Genomic DNA, 19569 nt, shown 5'->3' on the forward strand with positions numbered 1-19569 from the left:
AGAGAAGTACTGACAATAGCTAAAAAGAGTAATCAGGGGATTTTAGGTTGATGCAATACAAAATTCTCCAAACCGACGTCATAAGAACTCCATGGCAGACAGTAAAGGAGATTCAATTTAAGGAGATCTCGCTAGTGAAGTTGTAGATAAACGAACAATTAAGATAAATGCAAAGAACAAAAATCGCAACATCTCAATAATTAGGTCAGTTCATACAGAATAGGATGATTCCTTGTAAAAATACACTGCCTCAATCAAAAGAAGAAAAAAATAAATATATATTGATGAGTCCTACACTTGCCAGCTCCCTAGGGAATTATGCTTGCAACCCCCTTAAAAACAGAAAATCTCCTCCTTCCTGGAGTTTTGCTCTAACTGAGATGACTCAAGGACAGGTTTGTAATCTCTTCTCTAAATTAGATGAGAGCAGAACTCAACTGCATATTCCAAATGAATTGATGAGGATTGCTTCTGAGAATCTCTCAAAAACCTTCAAGGCATTTATTTCTATAGAGTCCACCAAGACTAGCACAGTACCAGATATTTTCAAACTATCTCCAGTGACTTCAATCTGTTTATAGACATGGCATATCATCACTGCGCCAGGAGAGAACCTGCCCATATTACAGTTCTATCACCCTTTAGTAGAGTTCTTATTGATCGATTGATTGATTGATGTACTCATTTACTCAACTTTAATCATACAGATCTTCATCCTTTATCATCCTTTATTGTGACCAAGACAGAATTTCTCCTTACGATATCTAATACTCAACATGTAGCGAGAATAACTAGAAAAACATAAGTCAGGGGATTTTAGGTTGATCCAGTAGAAAATTCTCCAAACTGACATCATAAGAACTCTATGGCAGACAGTAATACCCCATTGACACCAAAGCCTAAATATGCTTTAAAGCTGTTTTGTTAAACATGGTTTAACACAACAGCTCCATAGAAGCTGCTCAAATCAATATTTGGTTGACTTCAAATGTGGCACATTGAAAAAACAGTTTAGCAATTGCTTGAATCTTGTAGAAAATTTAGTTTTTCAGTTCTCTGCTTCTGATTTTTATTCAGTTAAACCTGGTTTAACTAAATTTCTACTGTATTTAGATCATTCTTGAAATACATGATTGTAATCACAGTCTCTTTAATTAACCTCAATTGACATGAATTTTTAATGATTCTGTCATTGTTGTACTATAGTCGTTTTAGCAAATTTTTTCCATTGAAAACTGTTATAATTAGAAATTGAAAAACTTAAAACTGAAAAAAAAATTAGCAGGTCGCTCTGTGCGGGAGCAAGCACAACCTATCTCACAATTAATAGCTAGCTCCCATTAATACTTTTTGTAAAACTGATATGTTGACATATATGCCTCATAACTGCACATAGGTTCCAAATTGCTACATTGGAGACATGTGTGTCATGTATGTGACACATATGTGAGATAAATTATTTTACATGTATGTGACATATATTTTACATATATCTGCTACATATGTATGTGACATATATGTTACATGTATGTGACATATGTCAGACATATGTAGGAGATATACGTAAAAGATATGTGGTTTTGGTAAGGGCCATTAGAAAAAAGAGCCTACACTTTGCTATTTTCAAAATAACCAGCCATTTTAGGAAAGAAAAAAGTCAGAGGTAGTTCAAGTGGAAGTAAGATTCTTATAAAATGTAGCTGCTTGACTCCTCATGCAGGTTTTGTAAGTTTTGCTTTTTGAAATGAAACCACTGAAAGCAGGCGTTATACCTCAGTATGATCATCAATGGTAAAAGTGAGGCAAAACTGAGTAAAATTTTCATGTGGGTTTTCAAGCATTAAGAGACTTTAAAAAATACCTGACTTAAATATTGTAACCTCTGCAGAGAGTGAAGATTGATTTTTTCTGATGTTTGTTACATGAATGTTTATCCCCTCTACTAATGGAATTAATTAAAGTGCCTATAAAATGTGCAGTAGACCAACCATGAGGATAAAGTAAAACATCCATTTGGGGGGTCTTTTAGCCCTTGAACTCCCAAGAATTGATGATAATTAATTGTGACCTCCAATTGCTACACATTTCCTGGTAAAGAAATTTGGGAGAATTGAGTTTTAGACCAAGATAACTTCTACCTAATAAGTTTGAGTATTGTAGAGCGTGTAGCTTAGTGCCAACCAATTTTCAATTGTGTAGGAAAATGAAAATGAAATTTCATTTTAGTTTTTCGCCGCGCTGTAAAAAAAAGAAGTTGGACTTCAATATTTTCGTATGGAATTTGGAAAACGTATTGCAAGTGAAGTCAAGTAGCTATCTTGAAAACAGGGAATGGGGAATCTTTAAAAGCGGGACTCTCAAGTAGCGAGAAACTTTGAAACGAGAAATATTTAGAGGCGTGAAATGAACCCGCCGAAATGAATGAACGGTGTGGTGAAGTTGCTCTTTTATCCAATTTTACGCAAGGGAAGCATGGAAATTCACTACTGTTGACAAAGGTAAAACTAGGTTGCAATTGGAAGAGCAGTCAGCTGAAACCTTGAACGCTCAAAATGGTGAAATTGTTAAAATTATTTAGGCAGGAGAATCTTTATTTTCATCGACATATTTGGTTGCTACAATTCTCTTTATAAGAAAGCGTAGTGAAGGGCTTAATTTGTCGTTGTTTGTTCAAGGATGAAATAAAGAACTTTTTGTGACCAAAATGTCGCTCTTGTTCATTGACAGTCATAGGAAACGGTACTGTCAAGCACTGACTTTAATGAGAAGGTGTGGGAAGGCTTTAGAAACGACTACAATGGGATTAGGCGGAAAATAAAACTTGATGAAAGGTAACAGGTACGTAAAGAAACATAAACATTTCGCGCTTGAACAAAAACGTAGAAAGCTGAATATTGTAACCCAAAAGTACTAACTGTAGCCATAGTTAGTCCCTTCTACTAACTATGCTTTAGCACGCTTAAAATTTGGAAACTTTATACTCGTTGAAGTTTGCAAAAAGTTTTGAAAGATTTGTTGGCTGCTTTATGGTATGATATGAAATATTCACTTGAACATGAGAAGGACTTTGACTTGAGTTGAAGAATGGAGAAGCATAATATTTTCTATAAAATTGTAGTTCTTTGGAAAAAAATGGCTTGCAAGTTTAAAGATTCCTAGGTGCTGTAGAAGATTAGACATTTTTGAAAAACTATAAATGTTATAAATAGGTTGTACCCGAATGAACAGCGCGCATTATCCAAATGGCGTTGGTTTATGGCCATGCATATGGAGTAAAGTTGAAGCCTAAGCAAAATTGTTGTAAGTGAGCAATTAACTTACAGAAATCCTGCGATTGGAGATGAATTGTAGCTACTTCTTTGCGCAAGAATAGCGGTCCGGGCCTGTGGATAAACATTTAGATGGCAATATAGAGTAGCGTGCGGATGGTTGCTGTGAATAAATGTGCGTAGCGACCCGTATGTAGGTGATGACGCGTGAAGGCATGGTGACGTTGCATTTGAGCGGCAAAGTGTAGTGAAGTGAAGTGAAGTTTTAGTAATGGCGGGCGGGTTGAAAGCAATAAAGGGTGGAGTTATGTTGTTTTGGTTGATTTAGGGCCGCCTGGTGACGGAAGGGCATCATGAAGCCTGGAAGTCCGTAAGCCTTGTGTATCATTCAAAGAATGGAGTGATAGAAGACGGGGGCCAGGTGGAAAGTGTAAAAGCAACTCTCTATGTTTTTTGCGCAAATAAATAAGCATGGCGCGTGGAGTTTTTGAGCTTGTAGAGTGGGGGTTTTAGGTGTGGTGTTGAAGAGGCGAGTTGCTTTTAGACTTAGTTTGTGGTTTGATATATGTTGGAAGTGGTACGGGTGCTCGCGAATGGAATTTCCAATATGCAAATATAAAAATGACATCACTAAGATCAGTAGGACTGATATCGGTACTCTAAGAGAGCAAAGTATAAAAGAGATAACTACCTAGTGAATGTATTTCCACAAAGCAGAAAAGTAGACGACTTGAAGGCAAAAGAGAGCAGATATTTTTCAAAGCAACAAAGTAGATGATCGATCGATTGATACATAATACATAGGAAATCTCGACTCTCGTCCAAAACATCTTACATGAAGTATAGAAGTGTCTAAAGAGAAAGCAAATAAGGTAACAGCAATAAAATCTAAGAAGGAGAGTTAAAAGTTCGAAGGATGCAACCAATGGAGTTCGAACTCCGATCTTGAGATTACTAGTCCAGCGCCCTACCACTGTAACATGAAATTTTATAAGCGATACCAACAAACGCCTGCGCATGCGTGGAATCAGCATGTTTATGTTGTAGTTCGCGAGCCGTTCGATCGTTTGATCGCCGATCTAAATCGCGGATATACTTTTCTTTTCAAACTAGGATGTAAGTACGCTACCTAGAATGTAAGTACGTTACTCAAACGAACGTATTATTTTTTGTAAATGTTTATTTGCTTGCTCAAGAGCCAGCCAACAACTTTCAGTACTCGATCGATAACCCGTCAAACATAGTGATGCATTCCATGCCAAGGCAAGCTTATTACATTTCTTTGAGTATGTATAATTGACTTCTCAGTTTCAGATGATAAGCTAAGATTCAAATTCATACAAGGTAAACAATGCCATGCCTTCATGCTTTGGTGGTTAATGGTAATAATTTGGTAATAATTTCGTAATCATCTATCTTAGATGCTGTTACATGAACAAATTGGTTTGAAATCTGTCCTGAGAGTGTATTGGTAATGAGTTATTTCCATATGGCATGAGAGAGGCTCCCGGCCATGAATTTGCATGAATTGAAAAATTGATGGCAACAGCTGCAATAAATCCATTGCTCTTGTGGATGCATGCAGGTGCCATCAATTGAAAAAGAAAAATTCCTAGTCAAGTTGGAATAAGTACAATGGTGTTGGAACTCGAATGAAAAAAGAAGTTGGAATTGCTTCAGGATTAATGCTGAAAGGAAGCGACCCATCCATAGTGGTTTGGTCGATGATATTGTTAAGTGCTTTTTAAATTAGGGAAGGACTTGCAGAGGTTGGTTCAATGTCGCACATGCACCAAAGAACGACCAAAGAAAGGTTTCAGGAGAGTTTTGTGTGATTGAATAACAGATCCTCTTGCCTCAAGTGAGATTCCTTAAACAATTATCTGGTACACCCATGCCCATCCCTGACTCAGTGGAATATCCTGACTCACTGGAATATCCTCATTTGATGAATGAAAAAATTTGCTCACCAAAAAGTTGCTTCCTGTTCTGCCTAGAATTGTTGACTGTGTGAAATAGTGCTAAGAAAGAACAAGAAAGTAAAATTGACTTGTTTTAAGAAAAGCTATAGATTTATCGAGCAACCTTTGAGGGAAATAGTGGGTTCATTTACAATAATTGCTAATAAGGGGAAAGGGAGGGTGTTGAAAGTGTGAAATGATAAGAATGAAATGTTCGTTGTTCAGTAATTGAAGAAATTGCCCTGCAAAATTGACATAACTGCAAGGCAGTTATGTCGATAATAAGGCAGCCAGCCAGCCAGCCAGCCTTAAAAAAAAAAGATCAATACTTCTATTTTATTTTCCTATATATCTACAAGATATTCCTTTGAGATACGAAACTTTGGAAGGATGTACAGGGAAGAAAGAAAGCTAGATATCAACCAGGGAGCAAGTGGTGGGTGTAACGCCTGCCTGCCTGCCTGCCTGCCTGCTTGCTGTTGGGTCAAACTTTACTTCACTTAATATAATTCGATTGGAAATAAAATGACATTAAAGACAAATAGACATATATACATGAGGAAAGAATAGAGGGAAAATAAAAGATTGTAAAGGTAAAAAAAACAACACCTATAAAGAGTTTCTAAGTTTCCAAAGAATTATGTAGAACTGGTTAATTTTGCTATAACTTAGCTGCATTCCAATATCAGGCTCCATATAGCAATCCTTAGTCTCCATACAATCGAAAAGACAACTTTCTCCTTTTTTTTTTATTTTTAAGAGTTTAAAACTGCAACACCTAATTCAAGGCAGGGCAAAAATTTAATAATAGTCAAACTGACTGCGAAGCTGTGCACTATGAGGCACATGTGCGAAACTAAGGGTGAGCGTTGCACCCAGGGGAACCTCGCCAATAGACGCGCAACTCCGGGATATCACGGGCGACGGAGTGGCATGCGTGAGAGTGAGAGGCTGTGCAAGAGGAAGGGGTGAGCCTTGTACTCACGCCTGCTACTTCCACGAAACACATCACCAAGCGGCCAAAACGGATTCCCGGGTGCACTAGATAGTCCCAGGGGAGTTGGAGAGTAGGCGCGCACCTCCTGCCAAATCACGGGAGCCGTAGTGGCACGCCTGCGAGTGAGAGGCTGTGCACTGTGAGGCACATGTGCTAAAGAAGGCGCTGAGTCTTGTACTTGCTCCTGCTACTTCCACCAAACACATCACAACGCGGCCAAAATGGATTCTCGGGTGCACTAGATAGTCCCAGGGGAGTCGGGGAGTAGGCGCGCACCTCCTGCAAATCACGGGCGTCGGAGTGGCACGTGTGAGAGCGGGAGGCTCTCCGAAAGAAGGGGGTGAGCCTTGAACTCACGCCTGCCACTTCCACGAAACACATCACCACGCGGTTAAAATGGATTCCCGCGTGCACTAGATAGTCCCAGGGGAGTTGTGGGGTAGGCGCGCACCTCCCGCAAGTAACGGGAGCCGTGGTGGCACGCCTGCGAGTGAGAGGCTGTGCACTATGAGGCACATGTGCTAAAGAAGGCGGTGAGCCTTGTACTCACGCCTGCCACTTCCACGAAATGCATGACAACGCCACCAAAATGAAATCCCAGGTGCACTAGACCCAGGGGAACCTCGCCAATAGACGCGCAACTCCGGGAAATCACGGGCGACGGAGTGGCATGCGTGAGAGTGAGAGGCTGTGCAAGAGGAAGGGGTGAGCCTTGTACTCACGCCTGCTACTTCCACGAAACACATCACCACGCGGCCAAAACGAATTCGCGGGTGCACTAGATAGTCCCAGGGGAGTTGCAGAGTAGGCGCGCACCTCCTGCCAAATCACGGGAGCCGTAGTGGCACGCCTGCGAGTGAGAGGCTGTGCACTGTGAGGCACATGTGCTAAAGAAGGCGGTGAGTCTTGTACTTACTCCTGCTACCTCCACCAAAGACATCACAACGCGGCCAAAATGGATTCTCGGGTGCACTAGATAGTCCCAGGGGAGTCGGGGAGTAGGCGCGCACCTCCTGCAAATCACGGGCGTCGGAGTGGCACGTGTGAGAGTGGGAGGCTCTCCAAAAGAAGGGGGTGAGCCTTGAACTCACGCCTGCCACTTCCACGAAACACATCACCACGCGGCTAAAATGGATTTCCGCGTGCACTAGATAGTCCCAGGGGAGTTGGAAGGTAGGCGCGCACCTCCCGCAAGTCACGGGAGCCGTGGTGGCACGCCTGCGAATGAGAGGCTGTGCACTATGAGGCACATGTGCTAAAGAAGGCGGTGAGCCTTGTACTCACGCCTGCCACTTCCACGAAATGCATGACAACGCCACCAAAATGAAATCCCAGGTGCACTAGACCCAGGGGAACCTCGCCAATAGACGCGCAACTCCGGGAAATCACGGGCGACGGAGTGGCATGCGTGAGAGTGAGAGGCTGTGCAAGAGGAAGGGGTAAGCCCTGTACTCACGCCTGCTACTTCCACGAAACACATCACCACGCGGCCAAAACCGATTCGCGGGTGCACTAGATAGTCCCAGGAGAGTTGCAGAGTAGGCGCGCACCTCCTGCCAAATCACGGGAGCCGTAGTGGCACGCCTGCGAGTGAGAGGCTGTGCACTGTGAGGCACATGTGCTAAAGAAGGCGGTGAGTCTTGTACTTACTCCTGCTACTTCCACCAAAGACATCACAACGCGGCCAAAATGGATTCTCGGGTGCACTAGATAGTCCCAGGGGAGTCGGGGAGTAGGCGCGCACCTCCTGCAAATCACGGGCGTGGGAAAAGCACGTCTGAGAGTGGGAGACTCTCCAAAACAAGGGGGTGAGCCTTGAACTCACGCCTGCCACTTCCACGAAACACATCACCACGCGGCTAAAATGGATTCCCGCGTGCACTCGATAGTCCCAGGGGAGTTGGGGGGTAGGCGCGCACCTCCTGCAAGTCACGGGAGCCGTGGTGACACGCCTGCGAGTGAGAGGCTGTGCACTATGAGGCACATGTGCTAAAGAAGGCGGTGAGCCTTGTACTCACGCCTGCCACTTCCACGAAATGCATGACAACGCCACCAAAATGAAATCCCAGGTGCACTAGACCCAGGGGAACCTCGCCAATAGACGCGCAACTCCGGGATATCACGGGCGACGGAGTGGCATGCGTGAGAGTGAGAGGCTGTGCAAGAGGAAGGGGTGAGCCTTGTACTCACGCCTGCTACTTCCACGAAACACATCACCAAGCGGCCAAAACGGATTCCCGGGTGCACTAGATAGTCCCAGGGGAGTTGGAGAGTAGGCGCGCACCTCCTGCCAAATCACGGGAGCCGTAGTGGCACGCCTGCGAGTGAGAGGCTGTGCACTGTGAGGCACATGTGCTAAAGAAGGCGCTGAGTCTTGTACTTGCTCCTGCTACTTCCACCAAACACATCACAACGCGGCCAAAATGGATTCTCGGGTGCACTAGATAGTCCCAGGGGAGTCGGGGAGTAGGCGCGCACCTCCTGCAAATCACGGGCGTCGGAGTGGCACGTGTGAGAGCGGGAGGCTCTCCGAAAGAAGGGGGTGAGCCTTGAACTCACGCCTGCCACTTCCACGAAACACATCACCACGCGGTTAAAATGGATTCCCGCGTGCACTAGATAGTCCCAGGGGAGCTGGGGGGTAGGCGCGCACCTCCCGCAAGTAACGGGAGCCGTGGTGGCACGCCTGCGAGTGAGAGGCTGTGCACTATGAGGCACATGTGCTAAAGAAGGCGGTGAGCCTTGTACTCACGCCTGCCACTTCCACGAAATGCATGACAACGCCACCAAAATGAAATCCCAGGTGCACTAGACCCAGGGGAACCTCGCCAATAGACGCGCAACTCCGGGAAATCACGGGCGACGGAGTGGCATGCGTGAGAGTGAGAGGCTGTGCAAGAGGAAGGGGTGAGCCTTGTACTCACGCCTGCTACTTCCACGAAACACATCACCACGCGGCCAAAACGGATTCGCGGGTGCACTAGATAGTCCCAGGGGAGTTGCAGAGTAGGCGCGCACCTCGTGCCAAATCACGGGAGCCGTAGTGGCACGCCTGCGAGTGAGAGGCTGTGCACTGTGAGGCACATGTGCTAAAGAAGGCGGTGAGTCTTGTACTTACTCCTGCTACTTCCACCAAAGACATCACAACGCGGCCAAAATGGATTCTCGGGTGCACTAGATAGTCCCAGGGGAGTCGGGGAGTAGGCACGCACCTCCTGCAAATCACGGGCGTCGGAGTGGCACGTGTGAGAGTGGGAGGCTCTCCAAAAGAAGGGGGTGAGCCTTGAACTCACGCCTGCCACTTCCACGAAACACATCACCACGCGGCTAAAATGGATTCCCGCGTGCACTCGATAGTCCCAGGGGAGTTGGGGGGTAGGCGCGCACCTCCTGCAAGTCACGGGAGCCGTGGTGGCACGCCTGCGAGTGAGAGGCTGTGCACTATGAGGCACATGTGCTAACGAAGACGGTGAGCCTTGTACTCACGCCTGCCACTTCCACGAAATGCATGACAACGCCACCAAAATGAAATCCCAGGTGCACTAGACCCAGGGGAACCTCGCCAATAGACGCGCAACTCCGGAAAATCACGGGCGACGGAGTGGCATGCGTGAGAGTAAGAGGCTGTGCAAGAGGAAGGGGTGAGCCTTGTACTCACGCCTGCTACTTCCACGAAACACATCACCACGCGGCCAAAACGGATTCCCGGGTGCACTAGATAGTCCCAGGGGAATTGGAGAGTAGGCGCGAGCCTTCTGCCAAATCACGGGAGCCGTAGTGGCACGCCTGCGAGTGAGAGGCTGTGCACTGTGAGGCACATGTGCTAAAGAAGGCGGTGAGTCTTGTACTTACTCTTGCTACTTCCACCAAACACATCACAACGCGGCTAAAATGGATTCTCGGGTGCACTAGATAGTCCCAGGGGAGTCGGGGAGTAGGCGCAGACCTCCTGCAATTCACGGGCGTCGGAGTGGCATGTGTGAGAGCGGGAGGCTCTCCAAAAGAAGGGGGTGAGCCTTGAACTCACGCCTGCCACTTCCACGAAACACATCACCACGCGGCTAAAATGGATTTCCGCGTGCACTAGATAGTCCCAGGGGAGTTGGAAGGTAGGCGCGCACCTCCCGCAAGTCACGGGAGCCGTGGTGGCACGCCTGCGAATGAGAGGCTGTGCACTATGAGGCACATGTGCTAAAGAAGGCGGTGAGCCTTGTACTCACGCCTGCCACTTCCACGAAATGCATGACAACGCCACCAAAATGAAATCCCAGGTGCACTAGACCCAGGGGAACCTCGCCAATAGACGCGCAACTCCGGGAAATCACGGGCGACGGAGTGGCATGCGTGAGAGTGAGAGGCTGTGCAAGAGGAAGGGGTGAGCCCTGTACTCACGCCTGCTACTTCCACGAAACACATCACCACGCGGCCAAAACCGATTCGCGGGTGCACTAGATAGTCCCAGGAGAGTTGCAGAGTAGGCGCGCACCTCCTGCCAAATCACGGGAGCCGTAGTGGCACGCCTGCGAGTGAGAGGCTGTGCACTGTGAGGCACATGTGCTAAAGAAGGCGGTGAGTCTTGTACTTACTCCTGCTACTTCCACCAAAGACATCACAACGCGGCCAAAATGGATTCTCGGGTGCACTAGATAGTCCCAGGGGAGTCGGGGAGTAGGCGCGCACCTCCTGCAAATCACGGGCGTGGGAAAAGCACGTCTGAGAGTGGGAGACTCTCCAAAACAAGGGGGTGAGCCTTGAACTCACGCCTGCCACTTCCACGAAACACATCACCACGCGGCTAAAATGGATTCCCGCGTGCACTCGATAGTCCCAGGGGAGTTGGGGGGTAGGCGCGCACCTCCTGCAAGTCACGGGAGCCGTGGTGACACGCCTGCGAGTGAGAGGCTGTGCACTATGAGGCACATGTGCTAAAGAAGGCGGTGAGCCTTGTACTCACGCCTGCCACTTCCACGAAATGCATGACAACGCCACCAAAATGAAATCCCAGGTGCACTAGACCCAGGGGAACCTCGCCAATAGACGCGCAACTCCGGGATATCACGGGCGACGGAGTGGCATGCGTGAGAGTGAGAGGCTGTGAAAGAGGAAGGGGTGAGCCTTGAACTCACGCCTGCCACTTCCACGAAACACATCACCACGCGGCTAAAATGGATTCCCGCGTGAACTAGATAGTCCCAGGGGAGTTGTGGGGTAGGCGCGCACCTCCTGCAAGTCACGGGAGCCGTGGTGGCACGCCTGCGAGTGAGAGGCTGTGCACTGTGAGGCACATGTGCTAAAGAAGGCGCTGAGTCTTGTACTTGCTCCTGCTACTTCCACCAAACACATCACAACGCGGCCAAAATGGATTCTCGGGTGCACTAGATAGTCCCAGGGGAGTCGGGGAGTAGGCGCGCACCTCCTGCAAATCACGGGCGTCGGAGTGGCACGTGTGAGAGCGGGAGGCTCTCCGAAAGAAGGGGGTGAGCCTTGAACTCACGCCTGCCACTTCCACGAAACACATCACCACGCGGTTAAAATGGATTCCCGCGTGCACTAGATAGTCCCAGGGGAGCTGGGGGGTAGGCGCGCACCTCCCGCAAGTAACGGGAGCCGTGGTGGCACGCCTGCGAGTGAGAGGCTGTGCACTATGAGGCACATGTGCTAAAGAAGGCGGTGAGCCTTGTACTCACGCCTGCCACTTCCACGAAATGCATGACAACGCCACCAAAATGAAATCCCAGGTGCACTAGACCCAGGGGAACCTCGCCAATAGACGCGCAACTCCGGGAAATCACGGGCGACGGAGTGGCATGCGTGAGAGTGAGAGGCTGTGCAAGAGGAAGGGGTGAGCCTTGTACTCACGCCTGCTACTTCCACGAAACACATCACCACGCGGCCAAAACGGATTCGCGGGTGCACTAGATAGTCCCAGGGGAGTTGCAGAGTAGGCGCGCACCTCCTGCCAAATCACGGGAGCCGTAGTGGCACGCCTGCGAGTGAGAGGCTGTGCACTGTGAGGCACATGTGCTAAAGAAGGCGGTGAGTCTTGTACTTACTCCTGCTACTTCCACCAAAGACATCACAACGCGGCCAAAATGGATTCTCGGGTGCACTAGATAGTCCCAGGGGAGTCGGGGAGTAGGCGCGCACCTCCTGCAAATCACGGGCGTCGGAGTGGCACGTGTGAGAGTGGGAGGCTCTCCAAAAGAAGGGGGTGAGCCTTGAATTCACGCCTGCCACTTCCACGAAACACATCACCACGCGGCTAAAATGGATTCCCGCGTGCACTCGATAGTTCCAGGGGAGTTGGGGGGTAGGCGCGCACCTCCTGCAAGTCACGGGAGCCGTGGTGGCACGCCTGCGAGTGAGAGACTGTGCACTATGAGGCACATGTGCTAAAGAAGGCGGTGAGCCTTGTACTCACGCCTGCCACTTGCACGAAACGCATGACAACGCCACCAAAATGAAATCCCAGGTGCACTAGACCCAGGGGAACCTCGGCAATAGACGCGCAACTCCGGGAAATCACGGGCGATGGAGTGGCATGGGTGAGAAAGAGAGGCTGTGAAAGAGGAAGGGGTGAGCCTTGAACTCACGCCTGCCACTTCCACGAAAAACATCACCACGCGGCTAAAATGGATTCCCGCGTGAACTAGATAGTCCCAGGGGAGTTGTGGGGTAGGCGCGCACCTCCTGCAAGTCACGGGAGCCGTGGTGGCACGCCTGCGAGTGAGAGGCTGTGCACTATGAGGCACATGTGCTAACGAAGACGGTGAGCCTTGTACTCACGCCTGCCACTTCCACGAAATGCATGACAACGCCACCAAAATGAAATCCCAGGTGCACTAGACCCAGGGGAACCTCGCCAATGGACGCGCAACTCCGGAAAATCACGGGCGACGGAGTGGCATGCGTGAGAGTGAGAGGCTGTGCAAGAGGAAGGGGTGAGCCTTGTACTCACGCCTGCTACTTCCACGAAACACATCACCACGCGGCCAAAACGGATTCCCGGGTGCACTAGATAGTCCCAGGGGAATTGGAGAGTAGGCGCGAGCCTTCTGCCAAATCACGGGAGCCGTAGTGGCACGCCTGCGAGTGAGAGGCTGTGCACTGTGAGGCACATGTGCTAAAGAAGGCGGTGAGTCTTGTACTTACTCTTGCTACTTCCACCAAACACATCACAACGCGGCTAAAATGGATTCTCGGGTGCACTAGATAGTCCCAGGGGAGTCGGGGAGTAGGCGCAGACCTCCTGCAATTCACGGGCGTCGGAGTGGCATGTGTGAGAGCGGGAGGCTCTCCAAAAGAAGGGGGTGAGCCTTGAACTCACGCCTGCCACTTCCACGAAACACATCACCACGCGGCTAAAATGGATTTCCGCGTGCACTAGATAGTCCCAGGGGAGTTGGAAGGTAGGCGCGCACCTCCCGCAAGTCACGGGAGCCGTGGTGGCACGCCTGCGAATGAGAGGCTGTGCACTATGAGGCACATGTGCTAAAGAAGGCGGTGAGCCTTGTACTCACGCCTGCCACTTCCACGAAATGCATGACAACGCCACCAAAATGAAATCCCAGGTGCACTAGACCCAGGGGAACCTCGCCAATAGACGCGCAACTCCGGGAAATCACGGGCGACGGAGTGGCATGCGTGAGAGTGAGAGGCTGTGCAAGAGGAAGGGGTGAGCCCTGTACTCACGCCTGCTACTTCCACGAAACACATCACCACTCGGCCAAAACCGATTCGCGGGTGCACTAGATAGTCCCAGGAGAGTTGCAGAGTAGGCGCGCACCTCCTGCCAAATCACGGGAGCCGTAGTGGCACGCCTGCGAGTGAGAGGCTGTGCACTGTGAGGCACATGTGCTAAAGAAGGCGGTGAGTCTTGTACTTACTCCTGCTACTTCCACCAAAGACATCACAACGCGGCCAAAATGGATTCTCGGGTGCACTAGATAGTCCCAGGGGAGTCGGGGAGTAGGCGTGCACCTCCTGCAAATCACGGGCGTGGGAAAAGCACGTCTGAGAGTGGGAGACTCTCCAAAACAAGGGGGTGAGCCTTGAACTCACGCCTGCCACTTCCACGAAACACATCACCACGCGGCTAAAATGGATTCCCGCGTGCACTCGATAGTCCCAGGGGAGTTGGGGGGTAGGCGCGCACCTCCTGCAAGTCACGGGAGCCGTGGTGACACGCCTGCGAGTGAGAGGCTGTGCACTATGAGGCACATGTGCTAAAGAAGGCGGTGAGCCTTGTACTCACGCCTGCCACTTCCACGAAATGCATGACAACGCCACCAAAATGAAATCCCAGGTGCACTAGACCCAGGGGAACCTCGCCAATAGACGCGCAACTCCGGGATATCACGGGCGACGGAGTGGCATGCGTGAGAGTGAGAGGCTGTGCAAGAGGAAGGGGTGAGCCTTGTACTCACGCCTGCTACTTCCACGAAACACATCACCAAGCGGCCAAAACGGATTCCCGGGTGCACTAGATAGTCCCAGGGGAGTTGGAGAGTAGGCGCGCACCTCCTGCCAAATCACGGGAGCCGTAGTGGCACGCCTGCGAGTGAGAGGCTGTGCACTGTGAGGCACATGTGCTAAAGAAGGCGCTGAGTCTTGTACTTGCTCCTGCTACTTCCACCAAACACATCACAACGCGGCCAAAATGGATTCTCGGGTGCACTAGATAGTCCCAGGGGAGTCGGGGAGTAGGCGCGCACCTCCTGCAAATCACGGGCGTCGGAGTGGCACGTGTGAGAGCGGGAGGCTCTCCGAAAGAAGGGGGTGAGCCTTGAACTCACGCCTGCCACTTCCACGAAACACATCACCACGCGGTTAAAATGGATTCCCGCGTGCACTAGATAGTCCCAGGGGAGCTGGGGGGTAGGCGCGCACCTCCCGCAAGTAACGGGAGCCGTGGTGGCACGCCTGCGAGTGAGAGGCTGTGCACTATGAGGCACATGTGCTAAAGAAGGCGGTGAGCCTTGTACTCACGCCTGCCACTTCCACGAAATGCATGACAACGCCACCAAAATGAAATCCCAGGTGCACTAGACCCAGGGGAACCTCGCCAATAGACGCGCAACTCCGGGAAATCACGGGCGACGGAGTGGCATGCGTGAGAGTGAGAGGCTGTGCAAGAGGAAGGGGTGAGCCTTGTACTCACGCCTGCTACTTCCACGAAACACATCACCACGCGGCCAAAACGGATTCGCGGGTGCACTAGATAGTCCCAGGGGAGTTGCAGAGTAGGCGCGCACCTCGTGCCAAATCACGGGAGCCGTAGTGGCACGCCTGCGAGTGAGAGGCTGTGCACTGTGAGGCACATGTGCTAAAGAAGGCGGTGAGTCTTGTACTTACTCCTGCTACTTCCACCAAAGACATCACAACGCGGCCAAAATGGATTCTCGGGTGCACTAGATAGTCCCAGGGGAGTCGGGGAGTAGGCACGCACCTCCTGCAAATCACGGGCGTCGGAGTGGCACGTGTGAGAGTGGGAGGCTCTCCAAAAGAAGGGGGTGAGCCTTGAACTCACGCCTGCCACTTCCACGAAACACATCACCACGCGGCTAAAATGGATTCCCGCGTGCACTCGATAGTCCCAGGGGAGTTGGGGGGTAGGCGCGCACCTCCTGCAAGTCACGGGAGCCGTGGTGGCACGCCTGCGAGTGAGAGGCTGTGCACTATGAGGCACATGTGCTAACGAAGACGGTGAGCCTTGTACTCACGCCTGCCACTTCCACGAAATGCATGACAACGCCACCAAAATGAAATCCCAGGTGCACTAGACCCAGGGGAACCTCGCCAATAGACGCGCAACTCCGGAAAATCACGGGCGACGGAGTGGCATGCGTGAGAGTAAGAGGCTGTGCAAGAGGAAGGGGTGAGCCTTGTACTCACGCCTGCTACTTCCACGAAACACATCACCACGCGGCCAAAACGGATTCCCGGGTGCACTAGATAGTCCCAGGGGAATTGGAGAGTAGGCGCGAGCCTTCTGCCAAATCACGGGAGCCGTAGTGGCACGCCTGCGAGTGAGAGGCTGTGCACTGTGAGGCACATGTGCTAAAGAAGGCGGTGAGTCTTGTACTTACTCTTGCTACTTCCACCAAACACATCACAACGCGGCTAAAATGGATTCTCGGGTGCACTAGATAGTCCCAGGGGAGTCGGGGAGTAGGCGCAGACCTCCTGCAATTCACGGGCGTCGGAGTGGCATGTGTGAGAGCGGGAGGCTCTCCAAAAGAAGGGGGTGAGCCTTGAACTCACGCCTGCCACTTCCACGAAACACATCACCACGCGGCTAAAATGGATTTCCGCGTGCACTAGATAGTCCCAGGGGAGTTGGAAGGTAGGCGCGCACCTCCCGCAAGTCATGGGAGCCGTGGTGGCACGCCTGCGAATGAGAGGCTGTGCACTATGAGGCACATGTGCTAAAGAAGGCGGTGAGCCTTGTACTCACGCCTGCCACTTCCACGAAATGCATGACAACGCCACCAAAATGAAATCCCAGGTGCACTAGACCCAGGGGAACCTCGCCAATAGACGCGCAACTCCGGGAAATCACGGGCGACGGAGTGGCATGCGTGAGAGTGAGAGGCTGTGCAAGAGGAAGGGGTGAGCCCTGTACTCACGCCTGCTACTTCCACGAAACACATCACCACGCGGCCAAAACCGATTCGCGGGTGCACTAGATAGTCCCAGGAGAGTTGCAGAGTAGGCGCGCACCTCCTGCCAAATCACGGGAGCCGTAGTGGCACGCCTGCGAGTGAGAGGCTGTGCACTGTGAGGCACATGTGCTAAAGAAGGCGGTGAGTCTTGTACTTACTCCTGCTACTTCCACCAAAGACATCACAACGCGGCCAAAATGGATTCTCGGGTGCACTAGATAGTCCCAGGGGAGTCGGGGAGTAGGCGCGCACCTCCTGCAAATCACGGGCGTGGGAAAAGCACGTCTGAGAGTGGGAGACTCTCCAAAACAAGGGGGTGAGCCTTGAACTCACGCCTGCCACTTCCACGAAACACATCACCACGCGGCTAAAATGGATTCCCGCGTGCACTCGATAGTCCCAGGGGAGTTGGGGGGTAGGCGCGCACCTCCTGCAAGTCACGGGAGCCGTGGTGACACGCCTGCGAGTGAGAGGCTGTGCACTATGAGGCACATGTGCTAAAGAAGGCGGTGAGCCTTGTACTCACGCCTGCCACTTCCACGAAATGCATGACAACGCCACCAAAATGAAATCCCAGGTGCACTAGACCCAGGGGAACCTCGCCAATAGACGCGCAACTCCGGGATATCACGGGCGACGGAGTGGCATGCGTGAGAGTGAGAGGCTGTGAAAGAGGAAGGGGTGAGCCTTGAACTCACGCCTGCCACTTCCACGAAACACATCACCACGCGGCTAAAATGGATTCCCGCGTGAACTAGATAGTCCCAGGGGAGTTGTGGGGTAGGCGCGCACCTCCTGCAAGTCACGGGAGCCGTGGTGGCACGCCTGCGAGTGAGAGGCTGTGCACTGTGAGGCACATGTGCTAAAGAAGGCGCTGAGTCTTGTACTTGCTCCTGCTACTTCCACCAAACACATCACAACGCGGCCAAAATGGATTCTCGGGTGCACTAGATAGTCCCAGGGGAGTCGGGGAGTAGGCGCGCACCTCCTGCAAATCACGGGCGTCGGAGTGGCACGTGTGAGAGCGGGAGGCTCTCCGAAAGAAGGGGGTGAGCCTTGAACTCACGCCTGCCACTTCCACGAAACACATCACCACGCGGTTAAAATGGATTCCCGCGTGCACTAGATAGTCCCAGGGGAGCTGGGGGGTAGGCGCGCACCTCCCGCAAGTAACGGGAGCCGTGGTGGCACGCCTGCGAGTGAGAGGCTGTGCACTATGAGGCACATGTGCTAAAGAAGGCGGTGAGCCTTGTACTCACGCCTGCCACTTCCACGAAATGCATGACAACGCCACCAAAATGAAATCCCAGGTGCACTAGACCCAGGGGAACCTCGCCAATAGACGCGCAACTCCGGGAAATCACGGGCGACGGAGTGGCATGCGTGAGAGTGAGAGGCTGTGCAAGAGGAAGGGGTGAGCCTTGTACTCACGCCTGCTACTTCCACGAAACACATCACCACGCGGCCAAAACGGATTCGCGGGTGCACTAGATAGTCCCAGGGGAGTTGCAGAGTAGGCGCGCACCTCCTGCCAAATCACGGGAGCCGTAGTGGCACGCCTGCGAGTGAGAGGCTGTGCACTGTGAGGCACATGTGCTAAAGAAGGCGGTGAGTCTTGTACTTACTCCTGCTACTTCCACCAAAGACATCACAACGCGGCCAAAATGGATTCTCGGGTGCACTAGATAGTCCCAGGGGAGTCGGGGAGTAGGCGCGCACCTCCTGCAAATCACGGGCGTCGGAGTGGCACGTGTGAGAGTGGGAGGCTCTCCAAAAGAAGGGGGTGAGCCTTGAATTCACGCCTGCCACTTCCACGAAACACATCACCACGCGGCTAAAATGGATTCCCGCGTGCACTCGATAGTTCCAGGGGAGTTGGGGGGTAGGCGCGCACCTCCTGCAAGTCACGGGAGCCGTGGTGGCACGCCTGCGAGTGAGAGACTGTGCACTATGAGGCACATGTGCTAAAGAAGGCGGTGAGCCTTGTACTCACGCCTGCCACTTGCACGAAACGCATGACAACGCCACCAAAATGAAATCCCAGGTGCACTAGACCCAGGGGAACCTCGGCAATAGACGCGCAACTCCGGGAAATCACGGGCGATGGAGTGGCATGGGTGAGAAAGAGAGGCTGTGAAAGAGGAAGGGGTGAGCCTTGAACTCACGCCTGCCACTTCCACGAAAAACATCACCACGCGGCTAAAATGGATTCCCGCGTGAACTAGATAGTCCCAGGGGAGTTGTGGGGTAGGCGCGCACCTCCTGCAAGTCACGGGAGCCGTGGTGGCACGCCTGCGAGTGAGAGGCTGTGCACTATGAGGCACATGTGCTAACGAAGACGGTGAGCCTTGTACTCACGCCTGCCACTTCCACGAAATGCATGACAACGCCACCAAAATGAAATCCCAGGTGCACTAGACCCAGGGGAACCTCGCCAATGGACGCGCAACTCCGGAAAATCACGGGCGACGGAGTGGCATGCGTGAGAGTGAGAGGCTGTGCAAGAGGAAGGGGTGAGCCTTGTACTCACGCCTGCTACTTCCACGAAACACATCACCACGCGGCCAAAACGGATTCCCGGGTGCACTAGATAGTCCCAGGGGAATTGGAGAGTAGGCGCGAGCCTTCTGCCAAATCACGGGAGCCGTAGTGGCACGCCTGCGAGTGAGAGGCTGTGC

The 19569-nt window shown here is 51.5% G+C and overlaps 1 long non-coding RNA gene across 1 annotated transcript in view; it reads right to left on the bottom strand.

The window, feature by feature from the left end:
* Positions 1-3543, bottom strand: part of LOC148716045 (uncharacterized) — a 5343-nt gene extending 1800 nt beyond the window's left edge. The window contains exon 1 of the long non-coding RNA XR_015995485.1: positions 3322-3543. This is a non-coding gene — a long non-coding RNA (uncharacterized LOC148716045). The remainder of the gene's footprint in view (positions 1-3321) is intronic.
* Between the last annotated feature and the right edge of the window lie 16026 nt (positions 3544-19569).

Source organism: Stylophora pistillata, chromosome 14, assembly GCF_964205215.1.
Source record: "Stylophora pistillata chromosome 14, jaStyPist1.2, whole genome shotgun sequence".
In the NCBI taxonomy this organism is placed as follows: domain Eukaryota; kingdom Metazoa; phylum Cnidaria; class Anthozoa; order Scleractinia; family Pocilloporidae; genus Stylophora; species Stylophora pistillata.